The sequence below is a fragment of the Mesoplodon mirus genome (genome assembly GCF_964341445.2).
Source record: "Mesoplodon mirus genome assembly, chromosome: 4".
Classification (NCBI taxonomy): Eukaryota; Metazoa; Chordata; class Mammalia; order Artiodactyla; family Ziphiidae; genus Mesoplodon; species Mesoplodon mirus.
In genome coordinates, this window is record NC_138979.1 from 65,461,151 (window position 1) to 65,487,772 (window position 26,622).

General features: G+C 35.6%; 1 protein-coding gene across 9 annotated transcripts in view; it reads left to right on the forward strand.

Annotated features, from left to right (window-relative positions):
* PEAK1 (pseudopodium enriched atypical kinase 1) overlaps window positions 1–26,622 on the forward strand; it is a 306,121-nt gene that overhangs the window by 110,887 nt on the left and 168,612 nt on the right. For 8 of the 9 annotated variants that reach the window (XM_082617339.1, XM_082617336.1, XM_082617334.1 and 5 more), the window contains one exon: window positions 21,316–21,397. The exons of the other annotated variant lie outside the window; for it this stretch is intronic. The gene's annotated coding sequence lies outside the window, so the exon portion shown is untranslated. The remainder of the gene's footprint in view (window positions 1–21,315; window positions 21,398–26,622) is intronic. 9 annotated transcript variants of the gene reach the window in all.

Below are 26,622 nucleotides of genomic sequence, written 5' to 3' on the forward strand. Positions count from 1 at the left end.
CCACAAGCTAACCCTAGCCAAAATGAGTAAAAAACAAACGTTGCTGGAAAGCTTCTTTGAAAAAGGGGAAAGACCCAATGATGAGACAGTGGAAGACTCTAAGACTGCCAACAAAAATAAAGCTGCATTTAAAAGAAAATACCAAGAGTCCTACTTAAATTATGGGTTCATTGCAACAGGTGATTCACATTCTCCAAGACTGCTTTGTATAATATGTGGCGACCGACTATCCAACAAAGCCATGAAACCTTCAAAACTGCTCACCTGTCTCAGCTTTCAAAAGAGTTTGAGCATTACTTCCCAACCACAAAAGACCCCCGAACTGGGAAGGAATGGATCCGCAACCCATCTGTGAATAAGCCGGGTGAATCGACTTTGTTCGTGCTAGAAGAGGATCATCAACTGCTTGAGATCGCAAATGACAGTGGCCTTAAAAGTATGTTTGAGACAACTTCAAATCTCCATATGTTCTGGATTAAAGTCAAGGCAGAATATCCTGAGATGGCCACAAAAGCACTGAAAAGCCTGCTTCCATTTCCGACATCCTATCTTTGTGAAGCAGGGTTTTCTGCAGTGACAGCAACCAAAACGAGATTACAGAGTAGACCGGACATAAGCAACACAGTTCGGGTATCACTGTCCCCCGTGACCCCCAGATGGGACCATCTAGTTGCAGGAAAATAAGCTCAGGGCTCCCACTGATTTTGTATTATGTTGAGTTGTATAATTATTTCATTATATATTCAATGTAATAATAATAGAAATAAAGTGCACAATAAATGTAATGCACTTGAATCATCCCAAAACCATGTCCCACCCCACCCCACCCCCAGTCCGTGGAAAAATTGTCTTCCACAAAACTGGTTCCTGGTGCCAAAAAGGTTGGAGACTTCTACCGTAACATATAGAAATCTTTTTAAACTCATTTAAAACCTCAGGGATTCCAGGATGAAATATAAAATGTGACAAAAGACTCTAAATATATTACAAATAAGTGAAACAATCTTACTGAAGGGGGTGGCAGAATAAGGTGCTGACCTAAGTAATTTTGGAAAGAGTGGAATCTATAAGACTAAAAGGCAAAAGGAACTGTATACAAAAGGACTGTACTCTAGTTGATAAAGTTGTATCCCATAGGGGGCAGGGTATGGGGTAAGAATTCTGAAACTAATATACATGTATTGGTGGAAGTCAGGTTTCTCACTGTTGTAGTGTACAGGTAAGCAAGGAGAAGAGACTAGAATCATCCATGTGGTAATGGAGTAGAGCTGGAGACAGTGTGAATTCATGTTAGCTTAATACAGATACAGGTGGTTACATATAGAAATGTTTATACAGGCATACCTTGTTATTGCATTTCACAGATATTGCTTTTTCTACAAATTGAAGGTTTGTGGCAACCCTGCATAAAACAAGTCTGTGGGTGCCATTTTTCTAACAGCATTTGCTCATTTCGTGTCCCTCTGGTACATTTTGGTAATTCTCAATATATTTCAAATCCTCCACCAGCAAAAAGATTATGACTCACTGAAGGTCCAGATGATGGTTAGCCTATTTTAGCAATAAAGTATTTTTAAAATTAAGGTATGTACATCGTTTTTTTTTAGATATAATGCTTTTGTGCACTTAATAGACTACAGTGTAGTGTAAACGTAACTTTTATGTACACTGGAAAACAAAAAATTTTGTGACTGTTGTGATATTTGCTTTATTGCACTGGTCTGGAACTGAACCTACAATATCTCTGAGATATGCCTGTAGATATATGTCTATGTATACATATATACATAGACGTAGATCTACATCTAATTGCTCTGTCAGCTGAGAGGGCCTAGAAGCAATGAAACCCCAGTAGCAGTGACCACACCTAGTGTGCAAATTTTGGCTTCTAATACCATTCTCCAATAAGAGGAATCAGGGCTTCTTGGAGAAGTGGCTGATTCTTGCAGTTGGGCAGGAAATACACAAGATGAGTCTGGAGCATCTTGCAGTGCCAAAAAATAAAATAAAACACGGTAACAGTATACCAAAGGGACAAAAGAGCCAACTGAAAGATCTCCCAATGACCAAAGCTATAACAGTTTGAGCAACAAAATAAATAAAGTAATGTTAGGTTAAAACCCTAAGTATAAAGTAAATATCGATGAGTCCATACTGATATAAACAAATGATTGATGTTGACTTTGGAGGAAAATAAGCAAATCTCCCATATAGAAGAATTGCAAATCATTTGTTTAGCTACCCCACCCTCAACAAAGTGAGACATAACTCCCCAACTCCTTAAGTTGAGCTGCTCATAGTGACTTTTCTCCAAAGAGAACAGTATGGAAAGGGTAACGATATAGTGCCGAAACCTGACAAACTCTAATGCCAGGTGACTGAGGTCAACATCAACAATGATAAGTCTTGTTGATAGTATGAGCCCCTGGTATGATATCATACACGTGACACTTTATCTGTATGGTACTCAAATGCATTATCCCAGTCTAACCATGAGAAAGCAAATCACAGTTCTACAGAATATCTGACAAGTGATCCTCAAAACTGTAGACTTCATTGTAGTAGGTTGAATGGTGATGTCCCTCAAAAGATGTGTCCATGTCCTAACCTCCAGAACCTATGAATGTGACTTTATGTGGAAAAAGAGTCTTTACAGATGTATTTAAGGTAAGGACTTTAAAATGAGATCATCCCAGATTATCTGGGTGGATTGTAAATCAAATGATGTGTCCTTATAAGACACAGAAAAAAAGACCCACATAGACACAGAGAAGACAGAGGCAGAGATTGGAGTGAGTCAGCCACAAACCAAGGGATGCCTTTAAGCTACCAGAAGGTAGAAGAGGCATGGAATGATTTTCCTGAAGGCCTTCAGAGAGTGTGACCCTGAGAGCTTGATTTCAGGCTTATGGCCTCAAAAACTGTAAGAGAATAAATTTATCTTTTTTTTAATGTCAAGTTTATGGTAATTTGTTACAGCAGTCACAGGAAACTAATACAGTCATTAAAGACAAGAAAAGTTTGAGAAACTGTCACAACCAAGAGTAGCCTAAGGAGACGTAACTACTAAATGTAATACGTTATCTTGGATGGGATCCTGAAACAGAAAATGGATGTTGGAGGAAAACTGAGGATATCTGAATAAAGTATGGACTTCAGTTAATAATATTTATATGGGTTCATTAATTTTGACAAGTGTATCATACTAATATAGGATGTTAATGAGGGAAACTTGGTGGAGGACACATGGGAACTCTCTACTGTCTTCACAATTTGTCTACACATCTAAAGCTGTTCTAAAATAAAAGATGTATTAAGAAAAGGAAGAGGTACCTTCCCAGGGAATAAAATGAACCCAGAATATTCTACTCCCAGAGCAAGTGTTTCCTTACTGTTGTAATTATGAGCTGGGAGAAGTTTGCCTATTAACAGGACTCCTCTATTTCTTAAATAGAGCATGTAGTCAGCCTTGCCATTCAAGGAAGATGAGGCCACCGGGGAGACAGACCTATCCAGCTACAGAGGGAATCAGTGCAAGTCACCCATTCTAAACAAAGTAGCCCTTTGGCTTTCTTATTGCTGTCCTTCTTTCCTTCCTGAATAATTCAGTCTAGAAGTCATCAGACAGGGCCTGAGAAGGTAGGTGTTTGTGCTAGGGCTACTTGGAGAAATGGCTGATTCTAGGGCTAGGGTAGAGAAAGAACATGACAAGATATGCTGGACACATCATCCTGTACCAGAAAGTAAGGAATTGCTCACAGAATGAGGGGTTGTATCTGAAGGAAATGGAAGTCACCTTGAAGCAGCACCTGCTGGCCAATTTTTGAACATATTGAGCCTCAAAATAATACTCATTATCAAATTATAGCCTGTTGAATAAAATAGAAAATTGTAGTCATGGAGTAAATTAATGGAGAGAAGAAAATGAATTACAGAATTAGAAAAATCACAATTTGGGAACTGGTGTAGTATAATCAGTTTGTTCAGTACTTCTGCCAAAAATGCATAACCTAAGTCTAACCTTGAGGAAACATCAGAGAATTCCAAAAGGAGAGACTGTCTACAAGATACCTGGCCTATAACTTTCAAATTTTTAAAGTTTATGAAAGTCAAGGAAAAAGTTAAGAACTATTCCAGATTTAGGCAATACAGAAACATGAAAATTAAATGCAACTCATGATACTAGATCTGATCCCTTTTCTACAAAAGACATTAATGCAATCTAAATGTCCATCAACAGAGGAATGGATAATGAAGATGTGGTACATATATATAATGGAATATTACTCAGCCATAAAAGGAACGAAATTGGGTCATATGTAGAGACATGGATGGACCTAGAGACTGTCATACAGAGTGAAGCAAGTCGGAAAGAGAAAAAAAGATCTTATATTAACGCATATATGTGGAATCTGAAAAAAATGGTGTAGACAATCTTATTTACAAAGCAGAAATAGACACACAGACATAGAGAACAAACATATGGATACCAAGGGGGAAGAGGGGGGGATGAGTTGGGAGATTGAGATTGACATATATACACTGTTGATGCTATGTATAAAATAGATAACTAGTGAGAACCTACTGTATAGCACAGGGAACTCTACTCAATGCTCTGTGGTGACCTAAATGAGAAGGAAATCCAAAAAAGAGGGGATATATGTATACGTATAGCTGATTCACTTTGCTGTACAGTATAAACTAACAAAATATTGTAAAGCAACTATACTCCAAAATTTAAAAAAAAGGACATTAATGGGATGATGAGTGAAACTTCAGTAGGGAAGATAGATTACAAGGTGGTAACATATCGTTAATTTGGATTTTGATGATTGTATCATGGATATTTGGGAGAATATCTTTATTGGAGGAACTATAAACCTAAGTTTTCAGGGATGATGGGACATAATGTCAGCAACTCTCAAATGGTTCAGAAAAAAAAGTTCTTCATACTCTTCTTGAAATTTTCTGAAATTTAAAAAAAATTGTCTTTAAAAACTTTTGATAAAAGACAATGTGGGTTAAGAGGATGAGAGGAGGAATTTATTCAGAATAGCTCTGATCAATTAAAGATTTCCAGACCTTGAGGAACATTTCAGACATTAAAGGAAATACTAAGATGATCAGTTATCAATTCTAGAAGTAAGAGCTCATGGAGAGAATTTTTTGTAAGAAAAAAAATTTATAAATTGCTTTGGAAACTTTATATTGAATGCATTTTGCTAGTTAAAGCTTTTCATTGGCCTTCCTCATTACCAAGGGTGGGAGTGGAAGTTTAGCTTCCTGCTGGGTCCCGCTGGCACAGGGGTTAGGGAAGGAGGGGAATCGAGGTACCACCTAGCACCACTTTGTGCTGTCGTGTTCTGCCTAGGTGCTGTCCAGAAGGATGGAAGTTTAACTTCCAGTGGGCCCTGCTAAAACCAGGGAAACACAGAGGAGGGACAGTTTTTTGGAGGTATGGAAAAAACATTGACTGAGGAGAAGCTACCAGTGATGAGGAAAAGAATGAAAATTTGAGGTAGAATTGATAGAATAATTTGGACTATACCATTCTGCTATCCTAAACCATGATCCTTGATATCTGAGGCATGTGGTTTCCTATTATGCAGTTTGAATTAAGAGTTTTAAGAAAGAATAATTTTTAAAGGATCATTTAATCCATTATATTCCACCCAGCAATCAGCCTAGGTAAGAAATATGATATGGGACAATTACTGGGTCTCCTTAAAGTTGGAATTAAAGATAACAAACAAAAGAAACTATAGGACTTTTTCCATTAATAATAAAAATGGTCAGAGGGCAAATTTCTGTGACTTGACCTGAAATACTGTGATTTTTATTCCCCCAAAATTGCTGAAAATATTTGTTCTCTCTTATGTTGCTAGTTCAATATGTAATCAACATGTAAACCAACAATACATCTTTGTTCCATATTTGTCTAGTTTAAAATGCTAGAATCTCTGACAGCAGTACAGTTGTTAGACTATTTTAAAATGGCTGAGTTTTCCTAAAAACTTTAAATTGAAAACCTAAAATGTAATAAAAATAGCTACCTCCTTGGAAACCATGTGTTTAACAGTACCTTAAAATTTTAAAAATATAGTGCTTATGTTCTTTGGATGATTGAAGTCCCTGGAATATAGTAGGTTCAAAAAATGTTGCTGTGAAATGAATGTTGAATAATCTAAAAAGATTGGAAAAGATTGGCATTAATTTCTCATTGAGAAAGAAGAAATGTCTTACCCATATTATTCAGTTTTTGTTTTCTACTCAGTAAGGAATTTAGAATGTGATATAAATGGAAGGTATTCATGTTAATCTTGAATGGAAATCATGTAGAGGGAAAAAACCTAATCATTAAACAGCAAGATCAGTTTCATTTTCTTTGCCACAATTTTTTAAAATGTAGCGTACAGCATAGTTGCAGTGATACTGCCCATTTTCAAAGAGACTTTTAAAATCTATTACCATGTAAAAACCTCTGGGACGTCCCTGGTGGCTCAGTGGTTAAGAATCCACCTGCCAGTGCAGGGGACATGGGTTCGAGCCCTCCGGGAGGATCCCACATGCCGCGGAGCAACTAAACCTGTGTGCCGCAACTACTGAGCCTGCGCTCTAGAGCCTGCAAGGCACAACTACTGAGCCTGCGTGCCACAACTACTGAAGCCGGCACACCTAGAGCCCGTGCTCCGCAACAAGAGAAGCCACCGCAATGAGAAGCCCGCACACTGCAATGAAGAGTAGCCCCTGCTCGCCTCAACTAGAGAAAAGCCATGTGCAGCAACAAAGACCCAACACAGCCAAAAAAAAAAAAAAGAATAAATAAAATAAATTAATTAAAAAAAATTTTAAATCTATGTTACTAAATCTACTGTGCTGCCAGTGACTGGTGGCAAACTAGAGTGATTGACGTGGTATATTGCCTAGTTTACTTTCTTAGGTCATAGGAGAAATCCTTTCCAGCTCATAGTTTTTTTTTTTTTATATTGTTATATCCCTGTGGCTGACAGAAAAATAGAAAATTCTGCCTGTTTATAGCAGAATTCCTTCTTTGCAAGCAGTTTTCTTTTTCCTCAAGCTATCCTCATCCTCCCCAGCCCTACCCCAAGCCAATATTATGAGAAGATTGGTATATTTGAGCTTGTAAGATCTGAAATCTCTCTGCAGTCGGCTCATCCAGGTGCACAAATATCTTGGTTATAGGAAATGACAGTCATGTCATGTAATAATTTCCTGTAGGAGCTGAAATGTAGCAAAACAGGACAGTGTGAAATGTAAGGAAGAATATGGCAGAGAAGTTTTTCTGTTTTACAAGGGAAAGACTCCTTTATCTTAGGACAATCATCGAAGTACCCAAAGGAAAAGAGGCAGCAAGTACTCTTAAGCTAAATTTTCTTCGAGGATTCTTTGTGATTTTCAGCTAGATTACCTGCTTTAAATATCCTGCAGTTGTCCTGGTTTGTAATTAGGATATTGGTAAGCAAAATTTTTGTGCAAAACTCCAGAGGGAACCTATAATCTGTCATAAATTTTGTTTTTATTTAAAGGCGTAGATGAAAAAGAGAGGGTAACTTTAAAAAATTAATATTTCTTAATAAATCAGCAACTATAGGGTTTTTAAAAATATCTGAACTAAAGAGCCATTTTTTCCTTTAATAATCTAAATTCAGTCCATTTGTTTCCCTTACAAATATTAATTATCTGGAACTTAGCATAGGCAGAAAAATAAGGGCTAGGAGTAACTGAAATTTTTAGTATACCTGTTTTATTAATGCTACTGGTTATTGTTTATCCATTACAATTTACAAAGCATATATTCTTAGAACCCACTGACTTATGTAGCTTGTAAAGCAGTATCACTGGGACTTGTGAGGTAAAAACGTAGTACATTTCTTCTTTTTTCATCCTGTCCTCAGATTTCATGTGCCTACAGATTTTAAAGAGTTGTTGAGACATCTTACTGCACTAAGAGAATCCCACGAGAAATAGTTTCACCTACTTGACCGGGACTATTGACAGAGTGATTGCATTTCTCCAAGGAGGATGAGCTCATATGTTAGCTGAAGTGACACATGCTTTAGGGACACAGCAGTCATAGGTGTTAGTAACACATTCCTTTCTGTTCTTGTAAACAGAAGTTTATAAGAACATACATTTTTTATTTGCAGCTTAGAGTGAGTTTGAAATTAGAATTTTTACTTCACTTACCATTTGAAGCAGTGAAAATGTTGATTTTTAAGTAGCTTCTGTGAAATATGTGCTTTTTCCTGTGAAGGGCAGAAGTATACTTCCCCGTAATATCCATCAAGTCAGCTGCTCCAAGGAGCATTCACATTTTGTGTATACCCTGTGAATTTTAACAGACGCAAGTCATACTAAACTCTTCCAAATTCAATTTGATATCCTAACTGGGAATGACAGTGGAACACAGTCTGGACCTTTCAGATCTGCAGTTTTCACAGCTGATTTCTTCTGCTTAAGGCCAATTTTGTCTATTTTAGACGAGGCTGGAATTTTGATCTTGATGTCAGAATATGACAATGATTATCTCCTGGGGCATTCTCTCTGCTGCGGTACCTGGTGCTTTGGGCCAAAGTTCAGAGTGTATGTATGTGTGTGTATGTATGTGTGTGTCCATTCCTACTTCCCTTCCTCTCTCTTTCCCTCCCTGTGTTCCTTTCTTCCTTCCTTCTTCCCTCCCTCCCTCCCTTCCTCTTCCCTTCCTTCCTTCCTCTCTTCCTTCCTTCCTTCCTCTCTTCCTTCCTTCCTTCCTCTCTTCCTTCCTTTTTTATACTGTTTTCTCCTTCCTGATGACATTTATATTTTCCTTGTTCCCCAGTGGCCCATTTACTCCTCCCTCTCCCCCATCCTCACCCTCCTTTTAATTTTTTCCATTTTTTAAATTAAGCTAAAATACATTTAGCATAAAATGTACCATCTTAACCATTTTAGATATAAAGTTAGTATTAAATACATTCATAATGTTGATGAACCATCACCACCACCCATCTCTATAATTCTTTTCATCTTGTAAAACTGAAACTCTATAACCAGTAAACAAACTCAGCATTCACCTTCCCCCACCCAGCCCCTGGCAACCATCATTCTGCTTTCCAACTCTATGATTTTGACAACTTGAAGTACCTTATATAACTGGAATCATACAGTATTTGTCTTTTTGTGACTGGCTTATTTCACTTAGCATAATGTCTTCAAGGTTCATCCATGTTGTAGCATGTTGCAGAATACCCTTCCTTTTTAAGACTGAATGATATTCCATTGTATGTATATACCTCATTTTGTTTATGCATTTACCTGTCAATGGACACTTAGGTTGCTTTCTCATTTTTTTCTTTTATGAGTAGTGTTGCTATGAATGTGGGTATACAAATATCTCTTCAAGACCTTGCTTTCAATTTTTTTGGGTATGTACCCAGAAGTGGAATTGCTGGATAATATTTCTATTTTAATTTTTCTGGAACCACTGTACTGTTTTCCACAGCAGCTTGTATCATTTTAAGTTCCCACCAATAGTGCACAAGGGTTCCATTTTCTCCACATCCTCACCAGCCCTTGTTACTTTCTATTTTTTTTTAATAGTAGCCATCCTAATGGATGTGAGGTGGTATCTCATTGTAGTTTTGATTGATTTTTATTTCCTGAATAAACAGTGATGTTAAACTTCTTTAAATTTCTTTTCGTGTGTTTACTGGCCATTTATATGGCATCTTTGGAGAAATGTCATTGTGTCCTTAGCCCATGTTTGAACTGGGTTGTTTGGTTTTTTGTTGTTGAGTTTTAGGAGTTCTCTATATATTCTGGATATTAATCCTTTATCAGATATATGATATGCAAATAGGAAGATACTTTCTCCCACTCCGAGAGTTGTCTTTTTACTCTGTGGATAGTGTCTTTTGATGCACAAAATTTAAAAATTTTCATGAAGTCCAATTTGTTTATTTTTTCTTTGGTTGCCTGTGCTTTTGGTGTTATATCAAGAAATCACTGCAAAATCCAATGTTAGGAAGCTTTTGCCTTATCTTTTCTTCTATGAGTTTTACAGTTTTAGGTTTTACATTTAGGTCTTTGGTCCATTTTGAGTTCATTTTTGTATATGGTGTTAGGTAAGGGTCCAACATCATTCTTTGGCATGTGGATATCCAGTTTTCCCAGAACCATTTGTTGAAAAGATTGTCCTTTCCCCATTGAATCGTCTTGGCACCCTTGTCAAAAATCATTTGACCATATATACAAAGGTTTATATCTGGGCTCTTTATTGTGTTCCATAGATCTTTTTGTCTTGTTTTAATGCTAGTACATACTAGCATTGTAATAAATTTTAAAACCAGGAAGTATAAGTCCTCTAGCTTTGTTCTTCTTTTTCAAGATCGTTTTGGCTCTTCAGAGTCCCTTGAGATCTCATATGAATTTTAGGATGACTTCTATTTCTGCAAAAGATGTCATTGAGATATTGATAGGGATTGCATTGAATCTATAGATTGCTTTTGGGTTTTTTTTGTTTGTTTGTAATAAATTATTTATTTATTTTTGGCTGCATTGGGTCTTCGTTGCTGTGCGCGGGCTTTTCTCTAGCTGTGGCGAGTGGGGACTACTCTTTGTTGCGGTGCGTGGGTCTCTTTTTGCAGTGGCTTCTCTTGTTACGGAGCACGGGCTCTAGGCGCATGGGCTTTGGTAGTTGTGGCACGTGGGCTCAGTAGTTGTGGCTCACGGGCTCTAGCGTGCAGGCTCAGTAGTTTTGGCGCACGGGCTTAGTTGCTCCAAGACGTGGAATCTTCCTGGACCAGGGCTCGAACCTGTGTCCCCTGCATTGGCCGGCAGATTCTTAACCACTGCACCACCAGGGAAGTCCCAGATTGCTTTTTGGATGTCCATTCTAACACAACTAACTTTTCCAATCCATTAAGATGGAATGCGTTTCCACTTATTTAGTTATTCCTTAATTTTGTTCAATAATGTTTTTTGTAGTTTTCAGTGTACAAGTGTTTCATCTCTTTGGTTAATTCCTAAGTATTTTATTCCTTTTGATGTTATCATAAATGGAATTGTTTTTGTGTTTTTCTTTTCAGATTGTTCATTGTCAGTTTATAGAAATGCAACTGATTTTTGTGTTGCCGTTTATTTCTTTTTCTTGCCTAAATTACTCTGGCTAGAACTTCCAGTACTGTGTTGAATAGAAGTGGCAAAAGCTGGTATCCTTCACTTATTCGTGATCTTAACCTAAAAACTTTGTCTTTCACCATTGAGTATGATGTTCCCTGTGAGTTATTTTATATATGGCTTTTGTTATGTTGAGGTTAATTTCCTTCCATTTTTAGTTTGTTAAGTGTTTTTATCATGAAAGGGTGTTGAATTCTGTCAAATGCTTTTTCTGCATCAGTTGAGATGATCATATGGTTTTTTCCCTTCATTCTATTAATGTGGTGTATTACATCGATCAATTGTCATATGTTGAACCATCCTTGCATTTTAGGAATAAATTCCACTTGGTCATGATGTATCATCCGATTAATATGAACTTGGTTTTTGCTATTTTGTGGATGATTTTTGCTTCAGTGTTCTTAAGAGATATTGGTGTGTGGTTTTCTTTTTTGTAGTGTCTTTGTCTGGCTTTGGTATCAGGGTACTGCTGGCCTCATAGAATGAGTTTGGAAGTATTCCCTCCTCTTCAATTTTTGGGAAGAGTTTGAGAAGGACTAGTATTAGTTCTTCGTTAAATGTTGGTAGATTTCAGCAGTGAAGCCATCAGGCAATGGGCTTTTCTTTTGGGAGAAATTTTAAATTACTGATTCAATCTCCATACTAGTTATAGGTCTACTCATATTTTCTATTTCTTTGTGATTCAGTCTTGGTAGGTTTTGTATTTCTAGGAATTTGTCCATTTCAGGTAGGTTATCCAATTTGTTTGCATACAAATGTTCGTGGTACTCTTTTATAATCCCTTTTATTTCTGTGGAACTGGTACTAATGTCCCCACTTCCAATTCTGATTGTAGTAATTTGAGTCTTGTCTCTTTTTTTTCTTCGTTCATCTAGCTAAATGTTTGTCAGTTTTATTGATCTTTTTAAAGAAGCAACTTTTGGGTTCATTGATTTTTCTCTGTTCTTTTTCTCTACTTCATTTATCTCTGCTCTAATCTTTATTATTTCCTTCTTTCTGCTAGATTTGGGTTAAGTTTGTTCTTCTTTTCCTAGTTCCTTAAGTTGTTAATTTGAGATCTTTTCTGTTTTTTAATGTAAGCATTTATAGCTATAAAATTTCCCTGCATTCCATAAGTTTGGGTATGTTTTGCTTTCATTTTCATTTATCCCTAAGGATTTTCTAATTTCCCATGTGATTTCTTCTTTGATCCGTTGGTTGTTGAAAAGTGTGTTGTTTAATTTCCACAAATTTGTGGATTTTCCAGTTTCACTTTTGTTGTTGGTTTCTAACTTCATCTTGTTGTGGTCAGAAAAGATATTTTGTATGATATTTATCTTCCTAAGTCTGTTAAGACTTAATTTGTGGCCTAAAATATGGTCTGTCCTGGAAAATGTCCCATGTACACTTGAGAAGAATGTGTATGTGTATTCTGTTGTTGGGTAGAGCATTCTGTATTTGTCTGTTAGATCTAGTTGGTTTATTATGCTAAATCCTCTGTTTCCTTACTTCCGTCTGGTCATTCTGTCCATTATTGTGAGTGGGATATTGAAGTTTCCAACTATTATTGTAGAATTGTCTATTTCACCTTTCAGTTTTGTCGATTTTTGCTTCATATATTTTGATGGTCTGTCAATAGGTGGGTTAACATTCCTAATTGTTTTATCTTCTTGCTGTATTGAACCTTTTATTAATATATGATATCCTTTTTTTAATGAGAGAAAATGAGTATTTTAAAGAACAATGAATCTTTAAGTTAATATACTTCCTCCTTCATTTGCAAAGTTAAGTATTTTAAATAGTTCCTCATTGTAAACATATCACTTATAACTTTTATTTTTACAAACATTGACAAATAATTTATTGCTTATATCAGGTACTTCTAAATTCTTATCGGAGAAGTATTCCCTGTTGAAGTTTTAGCTGATAAAGCTATGTATGCACATAAAACAGAAAGAGAAACCTTGTGTTTCTCCCTGTTTAAAATCAAGAATCAAAGTAGTTGAAACTGGGTAGTTACAGCTGTAAAACATAAACTCATTCTTACCATTCTAACATTTTGGTCTCTTACTGAAATAGATGTTCCTCCTGTGGGCATAACTGTACAGTAAGAAGTCTAATCCACTCTTAGACTTTTTCAGTTCTGTTTATGACCTAATGATGCTTTATGCAGTGCTCTGCTGGAATTTACTGGCCTTTGTCTTGATGCAGTTTTTTTGTAGTAAGATGAGTCAGTTTCCAGTATTAAATAATTCCATGGTAATCTACACAGAGAATAGTTTCTGCTTAAATGAATCAGGAAATGGTAAGCCTTTAATAATAAGGTTAAGGTATTTGAATGTTTGAGAAGTGAGAGAGAGTTAATTAAACAGACTTGAGAGAAGACTGTTTTTCTTCACAGCAGCTGTTGTCTCCAAATCCAATAAAAGTGAAGATCCATCAGTTCTTACTATAATATTCTGTGGAGACTTTATTGATTTAGAACTGTCATTTTTCTCTTCTTTAGTATTGGCCTCTGTTTTTTGTTATATATACGCAATGCTTATTTTAATGTAGCATTCTTACATATGAGGAAATATACAGCTTAATAAAAGCCTGGAAAACAGACCACTGAGGTTATCATTTATCAGAAATAGTTCTGACCACCAGTGTTGCCTGTATGTATGAACTATAAGGTCACCTTGAGGGGTATTCTTTATCAGGTCAGTCAGGGTTATTAAAGCCAGAGGAAAATTAGTATTCAATGTTTCTACTGTTTTAAGTCTCACTTGACTTAACTTAGAAGTGCTTTAGGACCTTGGCATACTTTAGTACTGTTCATATTTACTTGTAGTAATTATTAATTGATGAATTGGGATTTGATGTCATCTGTTCTGTGTTAACCAGTTTATTTTGTTTTTCATATCCTGCTTTGCAAATTGTGTGTATTATATAATTGCATTGAGACACCAATTTTATTTTATAAAGCATTCTTTCTTTAATAGGTGTAAATGTAAGGTACAGTTGTTAGTTTACTTCCCTATAGTCATGAAAGAACCAGGGCAAGTCCAGAATCTCATCTACCGATGGACTAATGCCCAGCATCCATACCAGATATTGATAGTGTTTTAAGTTTCAGTTGATATTATTGGTGTTCCAGATGGTATATAACTCTATGCATACTACATAAGAACTGTAAGTTTCCTCTCAAGACTTAACAGAATCATTATTTTTATAATGCATGTGTTTATAGTGTTTTATATATTTTAGTGTGCATTCGTATTATTTATATTTACTTTATCCTGAGAACAACCCTAGGAAATAAACATTATTTTTTAGGTAAACTGAGGTTCATCAAGATTGAGTGTTTTGCTTGGACAAAAATTCAGGTCTCTTGACTTCTTATTAATCCTCTGGTACTCTACGGAGAGAGCAATAATTTTAAAATATTTCATGATTATAGATGTCAAACTACTGTAATACTAATAATCTCTTATTTGTATAGCACTGGTAATTTTTAGAGCACCTTTTATTATATTATTTAACAAAAAAGAAAATTAGGAAAGCAGAGTTTGTGTTATGATACTTGCCACTGTTTCCTTTATTAGACATTCATTAATTACAAAGAACCTCTATGTGCTAGGTACTGGATTGGTTGCTAAAGTAAAATTGTCTCTGCCCTCAAGGGGATCAGGCCATTAAGGCACTGTTGGACAGCCATAGACAATGTGATATAAGCTGAGTTTGCTGAGGGCACTGAAAAAAGCTGTTGTTTTTTCTATTGAAGAGGTAAAGGTGTGACTGACACTGTCCTTTTTCTTGCCTTGAATGCAGAGGTAATGCCTGCATCTATAGCAAACAGCTTTGTAGCAGCAAATCAACACAATTAATGGAGCAAAAAGATAGAAAGAACCTTGCTCTTTGATGACCTTCTTGAGCCTCGATACCAACCCTTGACTACCTATCTCTGGACTTCTTATGTGGGGGGAAAAATTAGTACCCTATTTGTTTAAGTCACACATAAGTCAGGTTTTCGATTACTTGTAGACAAATTCTCTCCCTCCCTCCCTCCCTCCCTCCCACCTTCCCTTCTTCCCTCCTTCCTTCCCCCTTCCTCCCCCCACCCCCACCCTAAATTTTTTAGCTTTCCTTTAATGGACATTTAACATACACACTATGCTACACAGTGGTATAATTAATCCCCATCACTACCTAACTCTAATAGTAATTGGCCAACCTTGTGCATTCTCATACTTTCTCTGTTAATAATTAGAACTTAACTTAAGGAATTCTGTAATAGAAGTATGTGAAAATACTGTGGAAGAACAGGCAAGACTGACTAACTTGGCCTGAGGTGGAGGTAGAGGCTTATCAGGAAAGACTTCACAGAGGAGGTGCCATCAGCAGAAACCTTAAGGGCAAGTAGAAAATGGAAGAAAGAGGATTGGTAGTGAAATTTATAACATGCATAAAGGGCCTTAAAAAAGTATGATATATTCAAATAATGGGAAATAAATTATTATGGCTAGAATATACAGTTTATCAGAGAAGAGTGTCAGTCGGTGAGTCTAAAAAGATGGTTTGGTGTCAAGTCATAAAAGAACGTGTATACCATACCAAGAAGTCTCAAGCTCATCTTATAGGTACAAGGAAGTGAAGAATGTAATTAGGTTTGGAAAAATAACACTGATTCTGGGGTAGAAGATAGAGAGGGAAGACAGTAAACTGTGCCAATGGTCCAAATGATAGAAAGGCATTTAGTGATAACTGTAGTGGGGTTGGGCAGGGGGAGATAACTTTAAGAGATATTTCAGAGGAAGAATCAACATGATTTGCTCCCTGGCTAGGGTGGAGAAGGGAGTCAGAGTCACAATGAGTAGATGAGATGGTACTATTATTGGAGAAGTAATATAGCAGAAGACAGGTTTAGGGTAGGTGCAGAAGATGAGCTTGGTCTTTTAAGTTTGAAGTGCTGGTAGGACATTCAGGTAGACGTATCTGGTGTGCCAAAAGGAAATATAGGACTGGACCTTAGGGGAGTCTCAAACCAGAGAGTCCCATAACTTGTCTTTCCTGCCAGATGTCGTATGTCACATCATTCATATGTGTGTGTACGTACACACACACACATATGTAAACATAATACACATTTGATCCTCATTATTCATGGATTCCATATTTGCAAATTCACTTACTTGCTAAGATTTAAACTCCCAAATCAGTAATTGTTGTGCTTTCACAATCATTTGCAGACATAGGCAGAGTGGCAAAAAAATTGAGGTGCTTGATGTGTACATTCTCAGCTGAGGTTGAGCAAGGTGACATCTTGCCTTCTTGTTTCAACTCACATACTATAAAGAAGCATCTTTTTTGCCATCTCCTTAGTGCCATGTTTTTCACATTTTTATGCTTTTTTGGGGGTGTGATTTCACTGTTTAACATGGCCTCCAGATATTGTGCTGAAGTACTGTGTAGTGTGCTTAAGCACAAGAAGGTTGTGATGTGCCTAATGGCGAAAATACATGTGTTAGATAAGCTTTTGTTCAGTCATGAGCTGTGCTGTTGGCTGTGAGTTTGATTTTAATGAATCAACAGCATATATTAAATAAGGTATCTCTAAAAAAAACTTACATATTGATAGGTTGATAAAATGTTGTAAGCAGAGGCTTGCAGGAACCTAACCCTGTGTTTCCCATTTCCTAGAAGCAATGGAAGCACAGTATTCACCAATTCAGTGTTCACAGAAACTTTATAGAACCTAACTACCACACATAGCAAGAATCGACTGTGTGTGTATAAAATCTACTCTTTTATGAATAATCCTTACACTTGTACAGTACAGACATTAGTCCCAATGTATGCTTGAGATTATGGTCCCAAGAAATATATATCTCCCTTTTCTTGTTGAAAAAATAAATCCATATCAGACAAAAACAGTTTGCTCTTGCAGATGGATGATTCCATATTCCCTAAGCCAATGGGTTTTTCACAAAACAGAATGTTAAAGAAATATAGGTGACATTGACTGACAGCATCTAAATGTTCATTTACAGCACACTTGAGCATAACATGTTCATCACCATCATATTGGTAGGCCGCCAGTTTCTTTTATAGCTTGATGTTTTTCTCTTTAGCAGAGAACATTAGGTTGCTCCAAATCAGCAGTGGAAAATGAAAATATAGTAAGCTTAATGCTTACTTTTCAGTCCCTATTCTCTTAGTGAAATTTATTGTACAGTGATGTTCATGTGTGAGGGGATTTCATGATCCAAGACTAGTGTTTGTGCATTCATATCTGTCAATTTGCTTAAATACAACAGCTCAAAAGGATTTTTTTAACCTGTTATTCATGAATGTTAGTTCATATCAGTAGGGGTGTTTTAAAATGGCAGGTATGATGTGAGAGTGAGAATCACCCATCTCTTCTGTCATAACATCAGTGTTATGTTGAAAATTAACATTCAGCTTTGTATCTCTCTTTTTACTGTCTGCAAACCTGAAAGCAGGGAATTGGCATTTACAGTCAAGGACAAGAAGACATACAACTCCATGCAAATGATTTTTAAGCTCCAAAGTGCTTCTGTGCTTATTTACATACATCTGTTTTCTAATCACCTTTCCTCTTGGTATAGAAGATGTGCCTAGGGTTGTTATTATCTTATACAGCTATATTGTCAAGTATATAAAATAACAATGATACAATGATACAGATATCCACTTAGAGATGCTTCAGTTTGGGGTGGCTGATTCAATTGTTTTATTTATTCCTCTAACGTGATCCTCTTCTGACTATTGTGTGGTTTTCTAGTTAATATATTAGGGTGAATCTTCTCTGTTTTTACTGCAAGTAGTAGATTTTGTGTCATGAAGTATAGTTCAGGGATAACAGCATTTTTTTCCTCTTCGTATTCATGGTAGATAACCTTAATCTTCACTCTTCATATGGGCATACCTCATACATCTTTTCTTCTTCTGTACCATGACTAGTGTATTTAAGTTTCAGGATTGATATTCTTTAATTCTGCATTCAGAAAGCAAAATGTTTACAGTTGAATTCCTCTGTGAATTGGCATTAAGCTTCCTATATTTTCATTTTCCACTGCTGATTTGGAGCAACCTGATGTTCTAATATTAAAGATTATTTAATGAGATTGACTAGCCCTTGAACTAACTGAAAGAGAGAGAGTCTGTGTTACCTTATTCCAATTTCAGTAAACTATTGTGCCGTATAGAGATATGTTATAATTTCAGGATTTTCTGTAAAGTTCTTCAGTACATGCTAATTAAGTGAGAGTATCTTCTCAAACTTATAAAAGTGCAAGAGATTAACTAAAAGATGAAAACATCTTTCTAAACTAATATCTCTTTAATTGAAGTAGAGGGTAGTGTCTGTAAATGGCAACTATATCATATAGTTTCAGAGAAAACTGTTTAAAAATCTTTGGTGATTTATTGGTTGTGTCTCTAAATCTTTTTATATGTATGGCTACATTCGTGAGTTTATATCTGCTGTTTACTATCCCTCCAGTCTTGTCTTACACGTCTCCTCTAAATGTGTCCATTTCCATCTCTGTTTTACTCACTCAAATTCTTTAATTTCCTTTCTTCAACAATCTGAACTATTACTCCTCGTATCCCTAGATCAAGACTTTTTTCCAAAGAAACACTGAAATCCATCTAGTTGCCCTTCTCACTGGCTTGATATGTATAAATTATTTGCTGTTTGTTGTTAGTTTGCTTCGTTTCAGTTCAGTTTAACAAATATCTCCTGAGTGCTTGTTGTGATAATGTGTGAGCTTGGTGGGGTAGGGAAGTATACTCTGGAGGCTTCCCAGAGAAGATGATCTTGGACCTGAATCTTGAAGAACAAGTAAGAATTTCCTATTCATGGAAGAAGTGTAAGTTTATATCGACAAAGAGAACAGCGTGAAGCTTGACAAATAGTTCAGTATGGCCGTAGTGTGATGAAGTGGGAGATAGGAAATGAAGCTGAAGATATAGGCATGAGCCAGGTCATTGAGGACTTTATATGTCATACTTGGGCATTTATTTTTTGGGTGAACTTGGACTTTATTCTGTGGGTAATAGATAACTATTGAAGGGTTTGACATACGGTGTGGCAAGATTTTCATTTTAGAATGATCATTTTGGCGGGAGTATGGTAAATGATTTTGAGGTAGGGTAAGAGTAGAGGTGGGTAGACCAGTTAGATTACTGATTTGGTCATATTGAGAGATAATGCCCTGGGTTTGGATACTATTAATAGGGATGAATTGAGGACATAGACATGGAAAGTGTTTAGAGTAGAAATGAATCAGACATTTAAAGTGATTGGTGAAATGTGAGATTACTGTTGGACTTTGATTTGAGTGTCTAAGTGGCTGTTAATAACTATAGCAGGGAATTTAAAGAAGGAATAGATGTTAGGAAAAGTTTTTAATGTATTTTACCTATGGTACTTTCAGGTGGAAACATATAGAAGACAACAAGATATAGGAGTCTGATGCTCAGGTGAAAGGTCAGGATTAGAGGTATTCAGGTGAGGGTCCTCTCAGTCCTGGTGGGAGTACAGAGAATATGGGTAGAGTATGAAGTGGGCAGAAAGCTGAGCCCTGAGGGGAAATGAAAAAGGAACCCAAGAAGGAAACAGAGAAGGAAAAAAGCTCTGTGTCTTTGCCTAGTTTCCCTTGAAAGGAGGACAACTTTATCCTTTTTGTATCCTCAGTAACACCTTGAATAATATAGTATAGATACTCAGTAAATGTTTGCTAGTTATTTTGTTTAGCTGGAAAGCATCTCATTTACTTTGAGATTTTATTTAATATTTTACCCAATTCCATGACTTGACGAGAAATATTTTAAAATTCATATCACTTCATGAACACCTACTATGTACCTAGGCACTGTGTTAAATACTTTATACATGTTATCAGATTTTATCCTTAAAATAATCCTACAAGGGTAGGTTTTATTATTTCCATTTTGTTTTGAAGAACCTGAGGATAAGAAAGATTAAATAACTTGATCAACTTTTTCACATGTCCAAATTTCATTTTCTTAACCATCAATGATGATCTATTATGTGTTTAGACCAAATGACCATTTGAAAGTCAATTCTGGTTCCATTGTGATAATTACTGTGACCCAAAGGCACTGATTTATACTAAATTCTGCACTGTCAGTCTTATGTGGATTAGCCTGGTAGTTGGACACCTCTCTGTTCCTGAGTGCAGTAAGGCTTTACCTAATTCTTTTTAACTTTCTGGGGGACTATTTTTTCATTCTTCTATTAGTAGTTTGCATTAGATGACTGCTAAATTGCTTAAGGTTCTAAAATCCTATAAGTCCATTATTTTGAAAAACTCAAAAACAGAGGTTGCTTAGTGTCTGCTAACAGGTTTTAGAGATCTATAGGATAATGACTGTGTTTCATGACTCTGCTAAAATTATATGCAAAATTTGATGCATGTATGTGCATATTTCTGGGCATCAATTCATAGCTTTCATCAGATTCTCATAGTTGTGTATACCTCATCACTCACCCTTCACTCAAAAGATTAAGTATAGCTCTAGAAGTATTTTTGCATACTGTAATAAACTACAGTGCTTTGTGCAATCCTTTTCTGAGTAGTTTAAGTCATCTTTAACAAAGCATTGTTATTCATTGAAAGTAATTTTTGAGGTAAGGTTACTTTTTGGCTATTTAGACCTGTAGTATTTTCTAAAGTAAAACACCTCTTGGTTATTTTATCTCTTAAAAACAAGTCCATTAAATGGAATGAGTATTGGCTTACGGTAAGTACTGTCTTATGGTAAATTTTATTTTATTTTATTTTTTAACATCTTTATTGGAGTATAATTGCTTTACAATGGTGTGTTAGTTTCTGCTTTATAACAAAGTGAATCAGCTATACATATACATATATCCCCATATCTCTTCCCTCTTTCGTCTCCCTCCCACCCTCCCTATCCCACCCCTCTAGGTGGTCACAAAGCACCGAGCTGATCTCCCTGTGCTATGTGGCTGCTTCCCACTAGCTATCTATTTTACATTTGGTAGTATATGTATGTCCATGCCACTCTCTCACTTCGTTATGGTAAATTTTAAAGTGCTCAGTTTTAAAGTGTGAGTCAAATGACCTTCACTAATAAACATTCCCCACTTTGCTCTTCCTGTAGGAAAAGAATATTTGAGGTCCATTCCTCAGGAAAGAAAAGGAAGCAATGACATAATGCCTAGAGTTGGTGCCAGTTAAACTGGGTTTGTACTTTTTCTTTTCTTAATGTAACACATTTATTCTAATCTTGAATCTCTTTTTTTTTCAATCTCCTGCCTTATTCCAACAGTAGAACTTATAATTTTGAACTTTGCCTTAGTATGGAAGAGACAAAGATGAATAAGATAGACCCCTTTCTAGGTATTTGTGATGTCTTTTAATATGAACAACAGAATCATAAAAAGCTAGATAAAAGTCACATTTTCAGATAAGAAGCTTGAGAGGTCTTGCTCAAGGTAAAAAGCTATTAGATAGTCAGACAAGGATTCACACTCAGATTTGTTGACTCCAAACCCCATTTGCCTTCCATTTTGTCACACTGCTCCTCATTTTATTTAGGTTTAGTTGTACAATTGCTTATAACTGAAGTTGAGGACCAGGACCCCATATATTTAATTTAATAAATATTTCTGATAAAGTAAAAGGAGAGGAAACAGTCTCTATTCTCCTAAAGTTTAGAAGATTAGAGAAGGAAACTAATATTTGTAGAGCACTTAGTATGTGCCAGACACTGTCATAGGGTCTTAACATGAGCTAGATCATTTAATTCACAACAGCCAGGTGACATACTTGGTATTATCCCTGTTTTAAAGAAGCAGGAAGAGACTGAAGCTCAGAAAAATAAATTGCCCCAAATCACATAGCTAGTAAGTAACAAAAGCAGAATTAAAACTCTGTACTGTGAAAGGTTAGGTAGGATTTACATCATACCTATTGACTTAAAATTGAATATCACACAAACCAACTGAATAGCTGGACAGTTTGCTCTAAGCTCCTTTTGCTATTAGTGACATTTGTAAACATTCTTAATTGGACTATTAATAGTTAAGTCATCTTCACCAGAGTAATATTCACATTTTCTTAATAAGCTTTTCATTGTAATCTGTTTGTAAAGATAACTGTTTAAGCTGTGGTGAAGAGAGAGTTTAAATTCACAAAATAGTGAACAACATCACATGATAGAAAGGATGTTGAGGTGGGAGTCAGGTCTGAGTCCTTCTACTCCCAACTTTCCTACTGACTTATGTGATCTGCCAGTCTCTTAGCCTGCTTTTGGACTCATTTTGTGAGATGAGAAGGTTGAGTTAATTGTTCCCTAAGTCTCTTACAACTATGAAATTATCCCAAGAGTAAGTAGATTTTTTAATGTGATTCATACGTAAATATCAAAGACTTTTTAGAGATGAGACGTCTTTAGAGATCACCTAACTGAATCCTCCTATATGATAGGTGAAGAAACTGAGACCCTTACATTTGTATGACACTTTAAACATCCAAAGCTCTTTCACATACATTAATCTCATACAAGCTTCACCACAGTCTTGTGGATTAAATATCATCATCATCTTTGTACAGATGAGCAATTGAATTGGTCTAGGGTCACATAGCTGAGCCTAAACTAAATGACTGACTGTCAACCTAAAGTTTGCCATGTTTCCTTGCTTTAGTGGGATTAATTACATCTTTGTGATGAAGTCCTATTGTGGGAGAAAGTGAGAATTCAGTGGTTTATGAAACAAATCCAAGCAGGGAAAAGAAACATTCCCTAGTATAAAAGTAGTAATGACTACAGCAGTATAAATAGCAGAAACAAAGAGGGAAGGAGGGGGGCAAAAACTAGGGTCTACAAGTTGATTTAATATTTGTTTTCATTTATTCCTGGATTAGGATTAGGTATAATTGACTTTTAGTATTTTTGTGTTTATCAATAGTGTACTATTTGAATTGTTTTATCCTCAACAAAGTATTGATAATTCAAAGAGAAACCATACTTCATAATAAAGTACTTGTAAATTGTAGATGAGCTAAGGAGAACTTAAGACAGTTAATTCAAAAGGATATAAGACAAATGAACAAATACGTGTAGGAAGCTAAATTTTACACGAAATTATTTAATTATTTCATTGCCTTTAGTGATGTGAACTCAATTTTCTTTCCTATTTCCACTCTGTAGCTGTGGAAACATTAACTGTCCCCATGCCAGTGATCCTGCTGTGCAGAACAACAAATTGCTTTACCTTGGTAGCTTTCTGTAAATAATATGTATTTTTTTAATTGGAAAGAAAATTATCTTAAAACTAGAATATGGATGTTAGCAGTTATTCTTTTACAGTCTTGACCCCCAATTTTCCTTCCTTTAAAAGGAGGTGATTTTCTAGATTACATGATGTGATTGTGCTTTCTCTGTGGATATGAAAATTCGGTCATTAATAAAATTTCTATTTTTATTCTATATTAAAGTTTTTTATAAACTATAAACTATATTCTATAGAACTAATAAATGGAAGGAGGATCTTCCGTATGTTTCTAATCAAATAAAACAATAAAAGATGGAATAGGTACACAACAAAATTGAAAGCAACAGTGTAAGATTTGACTTAAATTAGAGAAGAAAAATGTTTTTCCTAAAGTCTTTCTTCCTTAAGAGAATTTTAAAGATTCTTTTGCCCTGTTGGCTGACGTTTCTTCCACATGCCCTTCCCTACAGAGCCCCACCTCGCAACCAGCTCCCATTCTAATGTCATCAGATCCATGGTATCCAGGGACATGGCATTTGAGGAAAACTTGAATAGACTGGTCTTTAGTTCTCAGTTTTGAATCTGGCCTCAAAACATGCACAAGGGTTTTTTCAACCACTGCTTTTAAAGCTCTTTAAAGGAAAAAATCAAAAGGCCACATCACAGTAGTTGATATTTAGTTTTTGTTTTGAGATAACTCAAGAGCTAGTCTCCTGGAAACTTTAAACACCTGACATAAACAGTTTTTTTTTTACTGAATTGTACCTATTATAATATGACTATCTTGCTTACCCAGACTACAGTGAGTTTTAAGGGCTACAGTTAGCTTTTCATTGGCCAGCTGTGATTTAGTGGTCATAATAAAGTTATGATATTGAGCTGAGGATGTAGAATTTTTAAAATGATTGGGCTTTTTTTTTTTTTCTCCTGTTATTTTTGAGTTTCCCTTGTTTGGCTTTAGGGTTAAAGAGCCAGGCTTCCAGGATGGTGCCTCATTCATTTTAAAACATTCCCTCAGTATACCAGTAGTTCAGAAGACATGGGTTCAATACATTAAGCCTTTTAATTTTTTATAAAACTACTTCTATAGAGAAATTGTTGAAACACTTTTTTTTTCCAGTCTTGTTTACAAATTTGGTAGCACTAAATAAAATGTTCTGCCAGGAGATTGATTCAGTATTAATATATCAATAGATTTGCTTTTTTGTATGGGGTTTAGTTTCTCTACCAGGGTACTTTCTAAGAATGAGATAAGTTCTTAATAGATGTATGGAAATTTGAGGAACTCTCAGATCCTTTTCAATGTCATCTTCAGTAAATCTAAGGATGGCAGTGAGGGAAATACAGAGATGTTGGTTTGTGTGTGTGTTTGTGTGTGTATGTGTGTTTGCATGTGTGGTCTCAACACTGGGGAGATGCAATAAACTTAGATTTGCAGCTTCCTTCTTAAAGGTTAACATGACAGTGGAGTTATAAGGAAATACTGATTAGTTTTCCTTTTCCAAATGTATTGCTATTTAACAGTTATATGTAGCTCAGGACTTATTTTATATCTTAGTATGTACTTTAAAGAATTAAATGAATTGATTCATATTTTTTAAAAAAGAAATGTAGGTGATAAAGGAGAGTAACAGAATCAGTTGGCCTACATTTGTATTATCAGTTCATCTGTAGTTGCCTGGTTATTTGGATTTATCAGAGAAAAATAGTATCAAGCAAGTATAGTTAATGGAATATTTGTTGGCATATATATATATGCCACTTTTATTTTTCTTATTTCTCAAAGTGAGAAGATTGGATGATTTTTATAAGTATTCAAAAATTATTCTGTTGGATGTAATTGAGAGTGTTGTTGAAATAGATACTCATTTTTTCTCTAGTCTTATTTCTTTTATGAAACCCCATCTCCCCCCCAAAAAAAATTTAAACCAAAGGCCAATTGGGATTGCAACCAGGGTTTTCTATGAACACTGAATTTGAAATTAAAATTGTATGAATTCCCTTGCTGGCTTTGCTCATTCTTATATAGGAACAGAACGTTTCAATATAAGACTTGGTAGTGAGATGTTGCTAATCTGCAGGTCTTCTACAGGAGATACGAAGGATTGTAAGAGATTTGGAGAACTGCAGATTTTCCATACAGGTTAAAAAAAAAAAAAAGTACTTTATTCTATTGAGTGAAACCATTTAAAGTGGCTTACTTTCTCTTTTCCAGTAATGCCAATACCACATGTCTTATAAAATTAAAAATAGCAGGTATCATTTTTCCAGCATGAATACTGGTTCACAGACTTTTTAAAAGCAAAATATAGAGAAGGTCTGATGTGATAAAGAGAATAGAAATCTTGTATAGCCCATATAGTCTGAGTCATCTACTCAAAGCTAGTAACTAAGGTCAGACATTAAGAGCCCATAAAAAGATCACAGAAATCCAATAGCAGAGAATATTGAAAGCCAGCCTGCACTGTCTGAAGCAAGATTATAGAATCCGCTTGAGTGCGTAGAAATATTTTATGTTCCTTATTAATTCTGAGGTAATACAAATTTAACAGAAGCACGGAATAGGAATAGGTTTTAGAATAGGAATAAGCTTTAGAGATCAATTAATTATTTCCTTTCATTTTACAAAGAGAAACCAAGGATTAGGGGGTCAATTACTTACTCAGCACCAACTAGGTAGTGACAGTAGTAGGAGTAGAATACAGCTCACCCTTGAATAACAGAGGGGTTGATCCAGGTGTCATTTATAGTCAGCCCTCTGTATCTCCATTTCTTCCACATCCACGGACTCAACCAACCATGGACCATGTAGTACTGAAAAGTATTGAGTATTGAATTTAGTATTAAAAAATATCTGCATGTAAGTGGACCCATGCCGTTCAAACTAGCGTTGTTCAAGGTTCAACTCTACTCTTATCTATCAAATAATTGAAGATGGGACTTAAAAGCTGCGATGGGAAATGATGGTTTTTATTATTGTTGTTTTAAATTTCTACATACAGTAAAATTTACTTTTTTATTAGTTCTGTGAGCTTTAACACATGTACAGATCCATGTAAAACTACTGCTACAAACAGGATACAGGTAGACCCATCACCCCAGAATACTTCAAACTGTCCCTTTTTGTTCAAAACCTCTACCTACATTTAAGCCCTAGCAACTACTGATCATCTTAGTTTTGCCTATTCCAG